Genomic DNA, 18,493 nt, shown 5'->3' on the forward strand with positions numbered 1-18,493 from the left:
TGTGAGTTGTGTGAGTTTTTGAGGCAGAAAAGCAGAGCTGGAAACACCAGTTAGGACACAGGGAAATAAAATTCTCCTTTTTGCCTTTAAAGATGGAAAAATAATTCAGAGAGATAAAAATACATCTCTGGTTTGTGCTTTGTTTTTAGGACAGAAAGAGGTAAAATAATCACTATTATGGATAATAGAAGTTGGGGTGGAAATGCTTCATTGGTAGCAATTCATTTCTGTAGGTTTGATAGAGACAGGAAAATAGTTTTAATCTTTTCAATCATGATTGATATCAATCATCTAAACATGCAATTACCCAGGTATACAATTAATCAAAACACTGAGATGAACAGAGTATCATTATTTAATTTCACCAATAAATGCCTCGACAGAATCTGCTCTTGAAAGATTTTTTCCAACACTGGCTTCAGAATTGGTTTCAAAATAAGAAATGATCTCCCATGTGGAGTCATTTGTGAAAGTGCTGCTGGTTTGGAGTGTGGGAATAGTGGGAATGGTGAAGCTTGTGGGTGTTGCATCTCCTGCAGCAAAGAAGGAACATGAACCTGTGGAGCCAGCCAGAAAAATGTACATAGGGAAAGTCCAAGTGAAGGCATAGTGGGTGAAGATGAAAATGTTGCACACTTTTCTGCACATTTTTGCACTTCCTATTCTTATAATAAACTAGATTCCCTTTCCCAGCCGGGTCAGGAAGTCTCAGCACTGTGGATACCAACCTATCCTGACAGTAAAGACACCTGGAAATGCAGAACTGCAAACCTTCCTAACACTGATTTATAGATCCTCGGGCCTGTTCATTCTCACCAAACAAAAGGGGTTTGTTGCCCTTCCAGTTTTTGAGCTCTGCTGTGGCTGGGCAGGTGAGATTTGTTGTTCTTGGTGCCAGGGAGAGAATTGTCGGTGTGTAAAATGAACAGTGAACAAAGAATGACTTTGCTTGGTGTGATTTTTGTGAAGCAATTTGATGGCTTTTGAGGATTCTCTGTCATCCTTGAAGCATCACTTTCTGTGAGAGTATTTGATTTTGATGTTCATATTTTCAGAGCCCAGTCTGAGCTTATACTTTCCCCTCTGCTCCTCTCCCCCCCTAATCTGGAGTGCTGCTAGGATTTCCCATGGCCTTCTGTTTATGAAATGCAGAGCAAATCTGAATCTTTCATCAAAATTGAGTTGTGCCTTATCTCTCTTTCCTCTGCATCTGGTGGATTTGCAGGTGAGCATATTTCTTTCCTGGGTAGTGTAGAAATGGGAAGGGTTTTATTTTTAGTGAAAATCAGATTAATTCCAGTGTAAGGCCAGCTCGTATCTCTAATGTAAAAAGTGAACCTAGGATGGAACTGATTTCTGGTTTTGCTATAAACAGCACCATAAAATAGAGATGAAATTGAGAAGGGTGAAGTGCCTACATGAAAATATCTCAGTGTGTGTGTAATGGCTTCCAGGGGTCTGAGATAAATATACATGACTAATAGGAAATATTCCCAAATTCCAGCAAAAAACCTCCCTGAGCAGGATTACAACACAAGGGACAATTCTACAGCCATGTCTGAAGGACCAAACAAAGGAAACTCTTTGAAAAGGAGGAAAAGGAGTTGTGACTGCAGCCTTCATTTCCTGGAGGTGTCCCAAACTTTGATCCTATCCCATCCCCCTGGCTCTCTCCCAGCCCTGCTTGGACAGGGTGATGTGACAACTCCCAAAGGTTCCATCCAGCCTAAAGCATTTTGTGATTCTGGGCAAGACTTGAGGTGACAATGGGGTGGGTCAGTGGTGACTTCCCTAAAAAACTCCAGTGATTGTGGCAAAGGAAAATACTGACAGAAATTGCAGCTGCTTTCAGGTGTTTGAATATAAACTCCACTGTTTTCCAGGCTAGTAATGCAGTTCTATAATATTTTCAGTAATGGTGCTTTTGAAAGTGATTTTTGAATGAATAAAGGTCTTTTAGGTCATGAGACTTGTTATCCAAATGAAAATTTCCTTTCAAATCAAACTTTACCCTCCTGGTCACGCCAGCTCCTGTCCTTCGTGTGCTCCTTACTCAAGGAGTGGCATCTGTGGCAGGAAACTAAAGAGTCTATTACACAGTGAGGGGAAAAAAAAACCAAAACCAAACTGAATTTAGCTCAGCATTCAAAAAGGCAGTTGCCTGGAAGGTCCTGCTCCCCTCTGAAGGCCCAGAGAGCCCGAGGCAGCTCCATTTGTCACTGCAGCAATCGGCAGAACGTGGAACTGGCTGGCAGGCTGGGAGGGGAGCGAGGAGGTGACGGATGGTGGTGGCCCTGGGCTGGACCAGGAACCCCCCAGAGGGAGCTGGGCTGGATCCTGCTGGGGGCTCGGGGGGCTCTCCAGGGTCCCATTCCCAGGAAAACCTGTGGATATTCCATAATGAGTGAACTGAAGGCAAAGCTGAATGTGGCAACTGCTGAGGCTGGATCTTTTCCTTAACTGATTTTCTTGGGGGCAAAAAGAGGTATGGGAGAGGAGCTGCTGTAGCTTAAAAGCTGAGCTGAGGGGTGGAACCCCTCAATTTTTTTCAAGTTGAAGAGTGTGGAGTCCTTTTCTCTCCTCCACAGTGTCACCAGAGAGGAAAGTCACCTGATGGAGGCAGGGGCACTTCAGTCAATCTCTCACCTTAAAAGGTGGTGATATTCACAAATTTAACATCCCATGGTATGTTAAATTAGTTAATAAGTTTTGTAATAGCAGGGTGTTTACAACACAAAAAGATGTTTAAAGCAAATACTGACCAAAGTTTTAATATGGGTTTAATCCAGACCTGAAATTTCATTTCTGCTTTGCCCCTCCAAGTGTATCAGAGGGAAGCTGGGATTCCTCACTGGAACACTGGGTTATTCCTGCAGTGCTGGCTGGGAAATGAAATGGGCTTTCTCCAAACTCATTTCCCAAGTTGAGTTTCGTGCAGGGCATGGTCAGAAGCACACTGGAGCTGGAAGAGGACAGGCAGGAGCGTGGAGGGACCACCTGCTCTGCTTCAGTCCAGTCTGGAGCCGAGGAAGCGCAGATTAATTGTACATGTGTTTAACATGAGAGCAGGAATAACGGACCTGGCGGAGCTCACCAGCTTCAGGGCCGGGACAGAAGACAGGAATCAAAGAATTCCAAGCTTAGAGCTGGGATATGATGCTTTCAGGACAGCTGCAAGTGAATTGCTGTGATTTTTCCAGCCTTGAAATTTCAAAGGATGGAGGGGGAAGTCCAGTTCAATGGTAAAAAATCCAGAGAGGTGGCCTTGCCTCTTGCTCTGATGGCTGGCAGTGCTAGGGTTTGTTGGAATTGCTTAAAATTGAGGGAATGATGAAAGTGAGTTATTTCAGAGCCTGGAAATGCTGCAAAGCCACAGCATTTTGATTCTTTGTCAAAGAGCACTGCAAGTCTGAGTGTTATTGGTAAAAACAGCACAAGAAAATGATGGTTGAGGCTGTGGCCTTTTCTGTACACCAATGCATCAAACAAGGTATTTCCCTTTGGGTGAAAAAACACTGTTTTTAATAGAGTGGAGGAGAACCTCTGGAAGCTGTGCCTGGCACAGCCTTCATTAAATGCTGTTTTTAGACTGATAACTTCAGTGTTGCAACCTGTATTTTGTATTTCTGATAATGCTAGAACAGGAATATTAAACATCTCTATATTCTGCCCTTTGCCTCGACAGATGTCTTGGCCAGGATTAAATTAATTGCTAAATGTCTTTTCCTGCCTGACAGCTGGGATTTTGAGGCTTCAGAGGTAAATAGGTTTTGAAGCAATCCAATAATAGGCTTACAAGGCTGAGAGGCAACAGAGCTGAAAAGTGAAAAATCAAGAGGCTGGACCATTAATACCTCCTTGAAAAGTTAATCAGCCCATGACAACAGGCTGGAGTCCAAAGAGTGCCTGTGTTGAGGGGTTTGGCAGGTCAGTTTTTTGCCCCAGGTTTGGAATATTTATGTAGTTATGTGTTGTGTGGTAGAGATTTGTAGTTAATTAACTTTGTAATAACGTTGTGAGGCGATCTGAGCAGGTTTTCCTCAAGAGAAGGGGTGAATGTCCTCAAAGTGCTCCTCCAAGTTTGATTGGAGGTCATTGCCTAGCAGATGTTGTCTTGTATACCCCAAATTTAGGTTTTTTTTCCTGTTTTTAATGGTTCAGTGCCGAGGCACGATGGAGTTGCTGACTCCAAACAGCCACAGAGGATAATTCCAAAGGGTGAGAAGGCTGAGGGTGGCTCTTCCAAGCCTTTTCAAGGAAAATCTCATTGTTGGTGGCCATGATTTCAGTGGGGACAAGAGGAAAAACAGAACATCAGAAGGTCCTTGGTGGCTTTGGGCACCAAAGGCTGCAGAAGTCGAGGTGGTGCTGGAGACAGGGCAGAGATTTGGGGTTGTATCAGAGAAGAAAAGTGATGGGGAGGGTTAAAAGATTAAGGATGGATGGAGAAGGAAGAACTTGGGGATGACAAATCCACGTTTTTGTTATTCAAACAAAAGTAACATTGCTGAAAGCCTCCAAAGCATTTCACACCAACTGGTAAAACACCAGTGCCCATCTGCAAAAGGGGCTGCTGGAGGTTTGTTTTCCTGTTGCCTGTCTCCATGGTGATTTAGTTTCCTGAGGGCTGAAATCCATTTGTTTAATTACAGTCTTTCATTTTAATACGGCGGTGGCTCTGCGTCCCTAATTGCTCTGGCTGGTGTGCAGATGTAGAGAGACCTTTTCCCATGAAATGGCTCAAAAATTCTGGGGGTGTTCCCAAAGAAAACATTAACATCTGGAGCAGAGTAATACTAAGGATATTAAAGCTTCAAATGAAATATTTCACTTTAAAGCACGCACCTGACCATGAGGAATGTGGGCAGGAGGGTGTCTGGGAGCTTGGCAGTTTAACAGATGCCACTGAAGTGTGCAAAAGTGCAAATTTAAGCCAATCTGGGCTTTTTTTGGTACAAATTCAGGGACATTTGTGCCATTGAATTCCTTCCGTGTGGGTAGAGCAGCCATAAATTTCCATGGAGAGTGGGAACTTCCAGCCTTACTGGTGCTGGGAACTCATTTTTACCCCCACCCACCACTTTTGCCACCTGCAAGTCACCTGTAATGAAAGACTTTGGGGGAAAATGGGATTTGCAGGGATGGGCTGTGGGGTGAGCAGGAGCAGGGATGGATGGAGCTGATGGAGACTCTGGAATTATGATGGATCCTGCCTCCTTTAGGAGGAGAAATGTCTTGGTAAACACATTCCTGTTCTGTTACCAGCTCCTAAATGGTTTCTTCAAGGACTCCTCTTTGCAGGAATTGCAGATGAATTCCCGAAAAATGGGAATTAACCTCTGATTTGGATAGAGCAGTGTCATGAGGGAAAGAGTAGGAACAAGCTCTGGGAGCGCTGCCCCTGAAGGAGGAGATTGTAAAATTTATTATGATTATTCTCAAGTCCTGTCATTTCCATGGTCTGGTGACTTCCTTTTTATTTGAATAACTTGCCAGGTGAATCTCTACTTATGCAATTTATCATGTCCTTCTATGGAAAATACTGGTAATTCTGGAAAACAGCCTTCAAAAGGAAGGAATCAGCATTGTGAATCTTAATTGATTCATAATTAAGTGTGGATTAGTTGCTATACCCAGAATAATTCATCTGGTTTCAAGTATGGTTTAAGATTTTTTTTTTTTAAATAGGAAAAATCATGAAGGAACTCTTTCTTTTGGGATTTCTGAATCCTATTATGTTTTCTTTGGTAATTTCTACCTTCTTGGACCTTTTCTGTGAATATCCAGCTTGGATGGGGCTTGGGACAGTGGAAGGTGTCCTGCCCATGGCAGGGGGTTGGAATGAGATGATCTTTCAGGTCCCTTCCAACCCAGACCAGTCTGTGATTCCATGATAGCATTGGGAATGCTACAAAAATGGAGTATTGGAGGTAAAACTAAAGGAATCAACAATTGAAATGTTATGATGATGAATTATTGGCTTTCTTTTCTGGATTTGTGTCCATTTGACGACGTTGAACACAGTGCAGTGTGGCAGGCACATTCTTCTCTCTCTCAGGATTTTTCATAGAGGTGCACAGAGAGAAATGAAAGAGAAAACAATTTCTATTTCTGCTCCTTGTTTTTCCCATGTGGAATGTGTTTGGAGAATTGTTTACCTGGGGTGGTTGCTTGGTTGGATTCTGGTGAGGATTGTTTGGGCCTGATGGCCAATCCAATCCAATCCAATCCAATCCAATCCAATCCAATCCAACCCAATCCAATCCAACCCAATCCAATCCAATCCAATCCAATCCAACCCAACCCAATCCAACCCAACCCAGCCCAATCCAATCCAACCCATCTGTGGCTGGACTCTCAGAGATGCATGAGTTGTGAGTGAGTTAGAGATGGGAGTTAGAAAAGTAGGTTTGTAGTTTTAGTGTCTCCTTTAAATAGTATATTAATGTATTATAGCATAGTTACAATAAAGAAATCATTCATCCTTCTGAACTGGAGTCAGACATCAGCATTTCTTCCCACTGGTTCACCTGCATTTATGCTAGTGTGGCTCTCTTTAGACAGATTTTGTGCCATATTGAATTCCCAAGGAACCCAGCTGTGCCCTCAGCTCTCCGGGGAGGGGTCTGGGGGGCTTTGAGCTCCCTGTTTGTGCAGCTGTGATCCCCCAGAGCCCTGAAGTTGCAGGGGCTGTGCCTCAATCAGTGTCAGTGGGGCTGAACTCGACACTTTGCAGTGGATAAATTCCATTTCCAGACCTTGATGTGTTTTCCCTTCACACCCCACCTTTCCCGCTGGTTTTTCCTGACTCCTGCTCCAGAGGCCTGATCCTCTCTCCTGTCTGGGATCCAAACACCTCTCTTGGCCACGTGAGCTCTGCAGGTTGTGCTTGTCTTGCTGGTGCCTTCCAGGGAGGGAGACAAATGAGGAACAGAGACCAGGCAGCAGCCACAGAGGTCAGGAAACATTTGTTTTCCTTCAGGCAGGAGCAGCTGCGTCCCCAGCACTGGACAAAATCTCCTGGAAAGCTCCTTCTGGCTGGTGTGCATCCCATGGTTTCACATGGTTGTGCTGAGAGCAGGAGGTGGAGCCCCACTTCATTAACCCCTTGGAAATGAAGGAAGGGAAAAGCAACACCCATTTTTTTACGCAGAGATGCTGCTGATGCAGAATCCCGGATTCATTTAGGTTGGAACAGCCCTCCAAGATCGAGTCCAATGCCCACCTTGTCCCCAGCCCAGAGCTCTGAGTGCCACCTCCAGGGACGGGCACTCCAAACCTCCCTGGGCAGCCCCTGACAGTCTTTAAAAATCCTTTCAAGGAAGAAATTCTTCCTGATGTCCAACCTGAACCTCCTCTGGTGCATTTTGAGGCTGCACAAGAGGGGAAAATTAAGCCCAGCCTGAAGCCATGAGTTATTCCAGAGTGGAGAGCAGATATGTGTGAGTTACTTGTGGCAATTAAAAATGTAGTCCAGCCCTATTTGTTTTTTTTTTTCCTGTGGAATTTGGCCTAAAACTGTAATCCCCATCCTTAATTTCCCCTTTAGCTCTGCCTCATGAGCTAAACATTGATGTGCCTGGGTTTGATTTCATTGTGCTATTAGGAGACTGCAAGAAAAACGGGGTGCCTTTGAATTTTCTTCAACAAAATGCCAACTTTTCCCAGTTATCCCGTGCTTTTCTCCAAGGTTTCTGCTAGTTGGGCCTCCAGCTCTGTGACAGGCAGCATCTGCTGCCAGCCTGGAGCTCTGGGTGGGCTGCCTGGGGAGCAGGTAGTGCCATTCCCTCGCCCTGCTGGGAGGGAGATTCAATTCTGGCCATCTGGCTGCTGTCTCTTAAGAGCAGAGAAAGAAGTCAAAGACCTGAGAATTGGCAGCTGGAGGGGCTGAGGAGTGGATGTGTGACTGTGCGTGGAAAATGGACTTTTCAGAGCTGCTTTCTGTGCTAACCAGAGGATTTATTTTTTTTTTTTTTTCCAGGTAGAGGGTTTTGTTTTGAGTTTTTCACCAGCTGCTGTGGAATATTTGGGTTTTACATTATTTTGGCCGAAAGAGGAAGCTGTGTTTCCTTTTCTTGATGTATAGTTGCACATTCTGTTTTAAAAATTGCAGAGGAAAACCCTGCCTTGTACTGATTGAAGTGTTTCTCTTTTCTGTATGAGAACATGCAGAATTCCACATTTTGATGCTACATTTCATTCCAGTGGATCCTCTATTAGGCTGTATCAGATGGAAATGGAGGGCATTGAGAAAAATTAGTGGTTTTTTTTTTTTTAGGGTAAAGCAGGTGGAGCATGACTTAGCCAGGCCCAGGGCACTGATGCAGGTAAATCATGCAGATAAATGATAATTCCCCTGTCCATCAATTAATAAGAGGCATTTCCCCTCCATTTCAAGCTTTGATTGGGTAGCTTAGACTTACAAATCAAAACTAGTTTCTACCACTGTCAATTATGATAATAGACCTTTGTCTTTTGCCTCTTCACAGATCAGTGGCAATTTATCATCCGCTTAATTACATACAAAAAAATTCTGTTCAGCCTTGAGTTAACCAGGAAAGCACATCCTTCCCTTTGATCCTGAGGATACGAGCTGCAGGCGGGAATTTTCCCTGCCTTCTCCTGCCTCAAAGCCAGACCTCACCTCATGACTCACTTGCTTGAAATGAGCACTGCTTAAACAAAAGAGAAATTAAGTCAGGAGGCCCATGTGAGGATGATTCACAATTCATATTAAAAATTGCCTCGTCATTTAGTGATATCAAACCAACGTGCATCCAGATCTTTTTGGCTTCAAACACTTCCCTGGTGAATAATGGCATCGTTCCAGCTTTGCACTTCTTTTACTCTGCAATTTCCAGGGCAGATGTGCCTGGAGGAAAAGCTGCTGCTGAGCTCCGTGCTCTGGGGTTTTGCTAATTAAAGGTTACCAAATGCTGGTTAGAAAGTTCACGAGAAGAGACAAAAAGCTTTTCTGGGCAGTGGGAGAGGGATGTGAGAACTGGGATGGGATTCTATAGGGACAGTGGGGGCCAGGTCTGGGTGATCCCACTGCAGATCCCAGTCTGAGGTCACGTCTGGAAGCTGAGGGACTGAGGGAAGCAATGGGAGTGATGCCTTGTGCAGGCTGAGCTGGAGCAGAGGCTGGGCAGAGTCACAGAATAAAGCAAGGATTCATTCAAAGGATCTCCTCCATGGATCCACCTTGGGCAGCACCAGAGCCCAGCCAGGGCTGCACCCAAGAGGAACCAAAATGGTCCCAAAATGCACGAGCGCTCCCGGGGGCTCTCACTGGGATCAGCTCTGCTCCATTTGCACCTTGCAGTTCATTGTCCCATTCCAGCTTTAGCCCAGGCACTCCCATCCTGCTTGTTTTTCTCTCTCCAGCCCACGCTGTTTGTGCTCCTGGGCCTGAGGTTTGGATCATTTGTCCTTGGTGCCCAGCTGGAGCAGGAATTGTTTTGTCTCCCTGCTCTGTGCAGAGAGCTCAGCATCCCCTGATGCGAAGCTCAGAAGTGCACACTAAAGCAGCACAGAATGTGAAACAATATAAAAGCTAACACTTAAGGCATCAGGAGGACCTTTGGAGAGTGCTGTATCCATGGATGCAAGCACAGCATCCTGGAGTATCCACCTCCATCTTCCCAGTGTCCTCAGGTGTGTTCAGTGCACGCATTTTCTCCTTACACTGCTCCTACACACCTGTGCTCACTGCGTGTTCACTGCTGGAGAAATTACCTGGATGTGTCAGTGCAAACATTCCTGAAAATTCCCTTTGTCCTTTCCAAATGTCCCTGCTGTGCTGTGACGTGCCCCTTGGTGCAGACAATGGATGTGTTGAGTCTCTAGATTTTACAGAAGCCTGAATCCTGGCACCATTTTCCGTATGAGACTGGAAACTCAGATTTTCTGAGGAATCGAACCCCATAGCAGTCTCTGTGGAAGGGAAACTTTTCCCATTTAGCTCAAGCTGGAACTGCAGAAAGTGCTGGGAAACTTTTCTCATTTAGCTCAAGCTGGAAGTGCAAGGAGTGGCCAAATGCCAGCTCGTAAACACCAGAGGTACCAAGTGAATAAAACCCACCCCGAAGCAGAGAGGATGTGGAATTACAGAGCCAGGCACACCCAGGAGCTCTGGGGCTGCAGGGAAGATGGACAGGAGCTGAGTGCCTCCCCCAGAGCCCACAGCACTGAATTTTACAGGCCTTGTGTAATGCAAGGGTTTAGTAGAATGTAAACCAGGGAATGGCTCCTTGGAGAATGGGAAGGGAGATGCAAAGTGCCTTGATGTGAACAGATTAAAATCAGCCCATTGGCCTGCCAGCAAATACTAATTTTATAGCTGCTGTTAAAAGGAAACATATATGATACAGATTTCTACATGAATCTAGTTTTAAGTGGGTTTATTCAGTAGCAGACAGTAGGCAGGGTTTACTTCTGACTCGAGGTCAACAAAGGCCTTCAGCTTAGTTTAACACAAAGAAAAAAAGGAAAGCTTTGTAATTTAAGTGGTTATTTCGTGTTAGAGAGTGTCCAGGGAAGAAAATGGATGTGGGGAAGGGGCTGGAGCACCAGGAGAGGCTGAGGGAGCTGGAAAAGGGCTCAGCCTGGAGAAAAGGGGGATCAGAGGGACCTTGTGGACAGCTGGGGGGGTCGGGCTCTGCTCCCAGGGAACAGGGACAGGAGGAGAGGGAACAGCCTCAGGCTGGGCTGGGAGAGGCACAGGGTGGAATCAGCAGGAATTTCTGAGTGGAAAGGGTTGTTAAGCATGGAACAGACTGTCCAGGGAGCTTTGGAGTCCCCATCCCTGGAGGTGTCCCAGGAGTGACTGGACAATGCTCTGGTGGGGATCGATCACAGCTTGGACTCAATCTGGGAGATCTTTTCCAAGCTGAATATTTCTCTGTGCTCCCTGTGGATGAGGCTGTCCAGACAGACCCTGGGCTCTGTTGTCTCAGCCCAACTGGCTTCAAGTCCTGCTCAAAGTGAACATTGACTTCAGGAGCAGCCGCTGTGCGCCCTCCCTTCACAGGGATGGGCACCCTGCCCATTTCTGATGAAATATGAAAGCCCCAATCTCGTATTCATGGCTGCTGGAAGTTACTCAGCAGCAGTCTTCAAACACACCCCTGCAGACGCCTCACTCTACAATTCCTGTGACAGGGAATGACATGCAAACATCCTGGAAAATGAAGTATTTGTGTTAATTATTGAAGAGAGACATTCCAAGTGACAGACTGGATGAATGCCTCCGGCCCTGTGGTGAGGAAAAGGAGACTTAGGGAAGCTCTGGGAAATATTTAACTCTGGAAGTTGTAGTTGTTCCAACCCCCTGCTATGGTTCCACTGTCCCAGGCTGTTCCAAACCCTGTCCAACCTGGCCTTGGACACTTCCAGGGATCCAGGGTGGCCACAGCTGCTCTGGGAATCCCATCCCAGCCCCTCCCCACCCTCACAGAGAACAATTCTTTCCTAATATCCAACCTAAGTCCTCATTTAGTTTAAAAATATTCCCCTTTCCTGTCTCTATCTCCTCATGGAAAATTCTCTCTCTCTTTTTTACGAGCCCTGTTCAGATCCTGGAGGCCACACTAAGAGATCCTTGGATTCTTCTCTTTTCCAGGCTGGACAACCCCAGCTCTCTCTCCCAGCCTGTCTCCAGACCAAAGGTGCTCCAGGCCTAAAAAATCACCCCACTAAGGTCATTCCTGTCAGTCCGTGGGGTCTGTGCTGCATTTATGAATATTGGAGTTTGGGCTGTCCTTCCAGCTGCTCTGAGGGTGTTTATCCCCACATTTCAATGAGAATCCTCATGGAAACACAGAAGTGAACAAACCTCCCCAGTTCTCCTTTCCAAATTCAGGTAACAATAAGGGAAGAAGCTTTTGTTTCAAAGGTCTTATCAGCTGCTATTCAAACTCTTTACAAATAATTCTATGCTTTTTAAGTTTCATACCTTTTTTATTCCACCAGGCTGCAATATTCCCAGAAATAATTTAAAAAATCAGAGCAGGGAAATCTCATACGGCAAAGTTTCCAACTCTTGCAGCTCCTTTTTTTGAACTTACTTGAAAATCTCCCCTCTCACACCACTACAGCTCCTCCCTGACACGATCTGCAGCATCTTTCATGTCATCCTGCTCTGTGGCAAAGACCAAGTTGTGTCTTCCAGGGAAGGAAACATCCACTGGACATGAGAACACTTTCAGGCTTTTGTAGGAATTCAACAATATCAGGAACACGGGAAGCTGCCATAAGGAATGTGATTTTCAGACTTCTTCTGCTTCAGTGCTTTGAGTGAATTTGTTGCCCTAATTTGATTTGTTATGTGCTTGGTGTAGTTTGAAGCCTGGTTCTCAACAATTGGAGAAATACTGAGGCCATGTTAGGTAATTTGCTGCTTTAATTTCAAAATATAACTTCTTTTCTCTGCTGGTGTTCAGTGATAAACATCGATATCGTCATCAAGACCACTCACAAGATAGTGGGGTGTGTGTGATAATAATTTAAATTTTATAGGATTTATATGGAAAATTGATTGAGGGATGACACTGTACAAAATTAGCCTGAATATTTACTTTGTGTTTTCTAATTAAGCAGTTTTTAATGCTGAATGAAAGCAATGAAAAATTCCTCTACAGAAATTTTTATCAATATTCACTGTCAGTTTTTCTTCCTGAATTTTCTTCCTGAGTATTAGAACTAAATCAATATTTTTGATTGTCCAAGGAACTATAAATATATATATATTTTATATAAGCCCACTAATGCAAGTGCCAGAATTTGTGTGGTTGTTCTCTCTAAAAGCAACCTGATAATTTGATTTATTTCGAGTTTTTCAAGGAACTGAAGTTCCTTCATTCTTCATTCTTGAAAATGTGTGTGTTTCTACATCCCTAAATAGAAATTCTATGTGTTTATGACTCAAATGCATTTTTTTAGTCACTGTCTATTTAAAAAAGGAAACAAACCCAGATGTTTGGTGTCCTGGGCATCCATTGTTGATATTTTATTGCACTTGTGGAGGCAATAAAAATGTTTATAAAAAAAATGCATTTGCAACTTCCCACACTGATAATTTTTGGGGAAGTGTTCTGCTACCTGGCCTGGTGATATTAATTTATAGATATCCAGAAAAAAACATGATGGTGCAGGATTTGGAGATATTTAAATATTAGAGCTTTTTTAGGCTGAAGTGGTGGAACATACCCTGGTTCCTGTTATCCAGAGGAATTTTAGCAGATGTGAGGGATTTATTGTGGCCACAGAAATCATGTGGGTTTCAAGGTGATGCTTTTCATTTATTTCAATAAAAATAAGGTTTCCCAAAGGATCCAGGCTGACCCAGGAGAATGAAATGCTGGATTTTCTCAGCCACGAGCACAGACTGTGCCAGGAAAACCTTTCTCCACACCAATGTTTCCATGGGTTGGAAGCTGCTGTGTGCACTTGGACTCTGTCAGGAATTTTAGCTCCCAGGGAGGTCTCTGTGTGTTTGAAATGCCTTTCATAAAAGCAATTCCATATATTTTTTTTTAATGTCCCCAAATCCCACATTTGTCAGTCCTAAAACTTTTACAATTCCTGGGCATTCTGTGAACACCAGCTTTTAGTGGAGTCTCCTATGGGACATTCCCATCTGTGGCTTTCTCAGGACATCCCTAAACCCCCAAATTTGAGTTTGTACTGAATGCAGTGGGAGATGAGAAGATTCCCTGGTTGGATGGCTGATTCCTTGTACCCCTAAACCCCCAAATTTGAGTTTGTACTGAATGCAGTGAGAGATGAGAAGATTCCCTGGTTGGATGGCTGATTCCTTGTGTTTGGGAGTTCCAGTAGTGAACAGTTCAACTCCACCTGCCTGAATTTCCCTTTTGTGTCTTTAACATGAATCATTATTAATTTTTAACTTATGCCTTCCTTTTGTGACCGAGTAATTACTGAAAATCATGGAATCATGGAAGGGTTTGGGTTGGAAGGGACCTTAAAGATCACCTTGATCCAACCCCCTGCCATGGGCAGGGAACTTTCCACTGGACCAGGTTGCTCCAAGCCCCATCCAATCCGATTTCCATTCTAATCAGTATCAATCTCAATTTTTCCATATCCAGGGAATTACTGGAATCCCAACAAAAGGATCAGTCTTTACTCACTTTTCTTCCTTTCCCATTGTTCAAAAGCTCTTCAGTGCTGTGCTGGCTTTCAATAAGGAATGAAGCTCCAATTGTCTGTGAGTAGCTGATATATCAATTTAAATATATTTGGCCATTAATTAAGTCCCCTTCTTTTTGCATGCAAATGGATTTCTCTCCAGGGAATTAATTACAGAACAAATTTCAAGCTAATCTATCTTTGCAGTCCAATGCAATATTGTGCTATAAAACACACTCTCAAAATGAAGCTGCTCCCATTTAATGAATTGCTATCAAATTTTTCTAAACAATCTGGCACAATCCAGTTAAACAAAACCAGGAATCTGCCTGAAACTGACTTCTCAACATCCCAGTGCAGTGCAGTGGCTCTGGTTGATAGGATTGCACAGGGATTTGGGAGAAGAGCTCATGGATTCAGAGATGGTTGCATGGGTTTTTTAAATGGCATATTGAAATCTGGATTTAATTGGGATTTTTTTATATTGTTGACTGTAATAGTAATTTCTCCATAGAAACAGATTAAAGCCCATGCTCATAATTTTCTTTTTTTTTTAATGCTACCATAGCCATCTTCTAAAAACTAAATCTTCCAATAATTCTTCTATTCAAACTGACAATGATTATTTTTCTCAGGACATGAATATCCTTTCTAGAGGAATTCCTCCTCTCCTGGAATGAGGACTAATTTTAAAAAGTTATCCATGTACTTATATTTAGTAATGTCAGGAATAGTTAGGCTGGGTGAGACTTTACTTTCTGACTCATCCACCTTTCTTTAAAGGCAGGGAAAACTGTTTGTGTGTCCTAGATTGATACCAAAGCCACCCCATTCTTGGCAGGAATCTTATGCTCTGGAAGGAAATTGGGATGAGCGTGTGTCACACTGCGACACGAAATAACTCACAGAAGCAGGCTAGATGTAAAAGGAAAGAAAAAGAACCCAAAAAAAGCAAATTTTATTTTCTGACTGCACTATATATACAATAGCAAAAGTGACAGTGGATTGGAGGGTGAAACTGCCACCTCTCCAACCACACTGGTCAAACCAACAGCCCATGGATTCTCTCCTCCCACAAAGAAGAATGCAAAACAATCATTATTTACATGAACATGTGTGAGAAAACTCAGTTGAAATATGTAAATATCAGAAGGCATAGGAACTTTTAGAAGGACTTTAAAACTCTCGAAAGAACAGGATGACAAGTGTGTATTTTTTATTTCTTTTGAAATATTATGGCATTGTCTAATAGTGATTATTGGTGTGGGGACCTCAGTGGTGCAGGGCTGGTGCAAAGCCCTTCCAAGCCCCAGCAATGCCAGCAGACATTCCCATTCTCCTCCTGCCAAGCCCAAAGGATGAGGAAATATCAGAGCTGCTGCTCTGGAGGGATGACAGCATGAACATCCCAAGTCAGTGCAGTCCCTTCTGTCGCAATCTGGATGTGTCTGAGCTCACTGGAAAACCTTTTCCCCCATCTGATTTATTTTGGCTCTGAGCATTGACCTTTAGGCAACTTTATCAAGTGGAATCACTTTCCATTTGCTGCTGCTTTTTAACAGCTTTCTGTTTTACTTGTGTTTTCCTCCCTGGCAAAGGTTAAGTGGAGGTGACCCCAATTGCATTTCCCTCATTCCCCACTTCACTCTGTCCTGGCACCTCTCTCCTCCAAGGCAGGATTTATCATTGCTGATCTCATTTAGTTTGGGTAATAACACAGGATCTGCTCATCCATTTCCTTCCCTATCACCTCCCCAGCTCCAAACCCGTGTCCTCTGTCACTCTATTATCACTCCTGGAACAGCTCAAAGTGAGTGACTAAAAGATTTGTTTGTAAATGGGTGCTTAAAGCTGTTTTGCAGCACAGTTCATGGCAATTCAGCACTCACAGTTTTTTGTGGAGCTTCTTTCACGTGGGAGTTCATGGAGTTACTTCTGCTGACCACTTTCACTTACTAATTTGTGGTTTTTATCTGCCTGGAGAAGAGGAGGTTGTGTGGAGACTGCAGAGCAGCCTTCCAGTGTCTGAAGGGGCTTAGACAGACTGACTATTCATCAAAAACTTGTTGTGGGAAAAGGGGGAATGGATTTAACCAAAAGAGGAGAATTTTAAGTTGGAGACATGGATGACATTCTTCCCTGCGAGGGTGGCACAGGGTGTCCAGAGGAGCTGTGGCTGCTCCTGGATCTCTGGAAGTGCTCAAGGCCAGGTTGGATGGGGCTGGGAGCAGCCTGGCACAGTGGAAGGGGGTGGGAATAGATGATCTTTAAGGTCCTTCCAACCCAAAACCATTCTGGGATTTTATGATTAACATAAACGAGTTAATAGCACCTGATAGCAATGCTCAGTTTGTCCAGCTGTGCTCGCTGTCCCTTGTTCCAACAGCTGAAAAGTTTCAGATTTATTTCTCCTACTTTGAGGATAGTTTTCTTTTTCTTATCAGTACAAAAGCAAAGTGAAATCCTGCACTTATTTCTGCTGTGAGGCAAAACTACCTTGAGCCTACATGGAAAACCCTGAAGGGTCCAGGGTATGCTCTGCACTCACCTTGGGGCAGTATACTTTAAGCACCTTCAGATAGAAGTGATATCTAAAAGAACAAAAATAAAAATTCTACATCTGCTTTAGCCTTGAAGACAGACAGGCTCAGAGAACATCAGGAGCTGTAATAAAGCTGGAATTTTTAGTAGTTATCTGGAGAAGTGAAAAGGTTGAAAGGACAGAGCAGGAGATGGTGCCCTGGTGAGGGAAAAATAGTTTTTCTCCAGGACATGTTTAGTGTGTTGTGACCCCAGGAAACTGTGGAAAAGCAACTGAAATGCAGCTTAGCATTGTGGTTGTGATATAAACCAGAAAATAATACTATTAAAATATGGATCTGTGTGAATAAATGCATATATACAGACAAATGCATGTATATGCACGTATTTATTTGCCTGAAGGGGATTGGAATGGAGATGAAACTGCTCAGATGCTGCTCACCAAACATAAACAGAGTGAAAAGGAGGTTTTGGGCTTTGCAGGCACAGGAGGAATTTGCAACTACAGCTCTGCGAGGTCTGATTTTTCAGCTCTTGGACTCTTTGACAATTTTATAGCTGTGGCCTCTGAGAAAATGTATGAAAAGGTCATTTTGCAAAGCTGGAAAGTGAAAAGTGAAAACAGTGAGGGGACAGATTGAGATGGGCAACAGTCAGCAAACAGAATCATGGATTGTTTAGGCTGGAAAAACCCTCTCAGATCGAGCCCAGCCATGGCCTCAACATTTCCAGCTCCTGCACTGACCCCACACCCACACATTTTTGAACCCTCCCAGGGATGGTGATTCCACTCCTGCCCTGGGCAGCCCTTCCAGTGCCTGACACTCCTTTCAGTGTAGAATTTTTCCTTAATATCCAACCCAAACCTCTCCTGGCACAACTTTTCCTCTTGTTTTATCTCCCATTCCCTGGGAGGAAAGACCGACCCCCACCTGGCTGCGTGTCAGCTTTGACACTCGCACACATGACTCTCCTCAGCAGCTGGAAATCTTTATTTTCCTTCTCTTTTTCCTCATTTCAAGTCATGGTGCAGCAGGAGGAAGGAATGAAGAGGTGCTAAACAGAGCAGCCCAGCAGGGAGCAGAGGGATGGACCGAGGTCCACAGTGTGACCACAGGCAAATGATGCCAATCAGAGCTCAGAGCTTCTCCTGTTTAGGAAATAAACTGCTCTGGCAAGTCGAAAAATGAAACAGAACACAGCAAACCCGAAGGATATTTTCTAAGCAGAAAGTGGACTGGCGGGCATTGGGTAGAAAGTAATTGTATTTTCATTTTTAAATGGAATAATGAAGTTGTGTGCCTCCAAAAATATGAGAATTACCTCCTCGTGCATAAGTGGGCAGTCTAAATAAGACTGAGAATTTTGTAAAAATTTCAATTTTAAGCACAGCTTCTTAAAACTGGATATTAAAAAGTCTGAGAGTATGCATTGTTTTTGTGAGAGTTTGGGTTGTTTGTGGTGAGTCTTGGGTGTGAAGGACTTTGTTTCTTTAGATGAGAACCTTCTAGAAGAAATGAGGTTGGCTGCAGAGCAACTGCTGCATAAAATCATTTTCATATGAAATTTATTTGTCCTGTTCATGAAATTTGGTTTCTAAGGCCTGCTTCTAATTAAAAAGTCTGTCAGAAATTTTACTGAATATCTAATTGCTAAAATCAAAAATATGTGCATGCAGCCACCACTGATTCCAACCTCACCAAAGTTTTAATTATAATTGGTGGAGCTTAACCAGAATTGCCATATCTGTCCTTGATTTGCAAGAGCAATTTTGGCCAAAAAGAGGTGGTATAGGTAAAAT

This window comes from Vidua macroura, chromosome 10, assembly GCF_024509145.1.
Source record: "Vidua macroura isolate BioBank_ID:100142 chromosome 10, ASM2450914v1, whole genome shotgun sequence".
NCBI classification, from domain to species: Eukaryota; Metazoa; Chordata; class Aves; order Passeriformes; family Viduidae; genus Vidua; species Vidua macroura.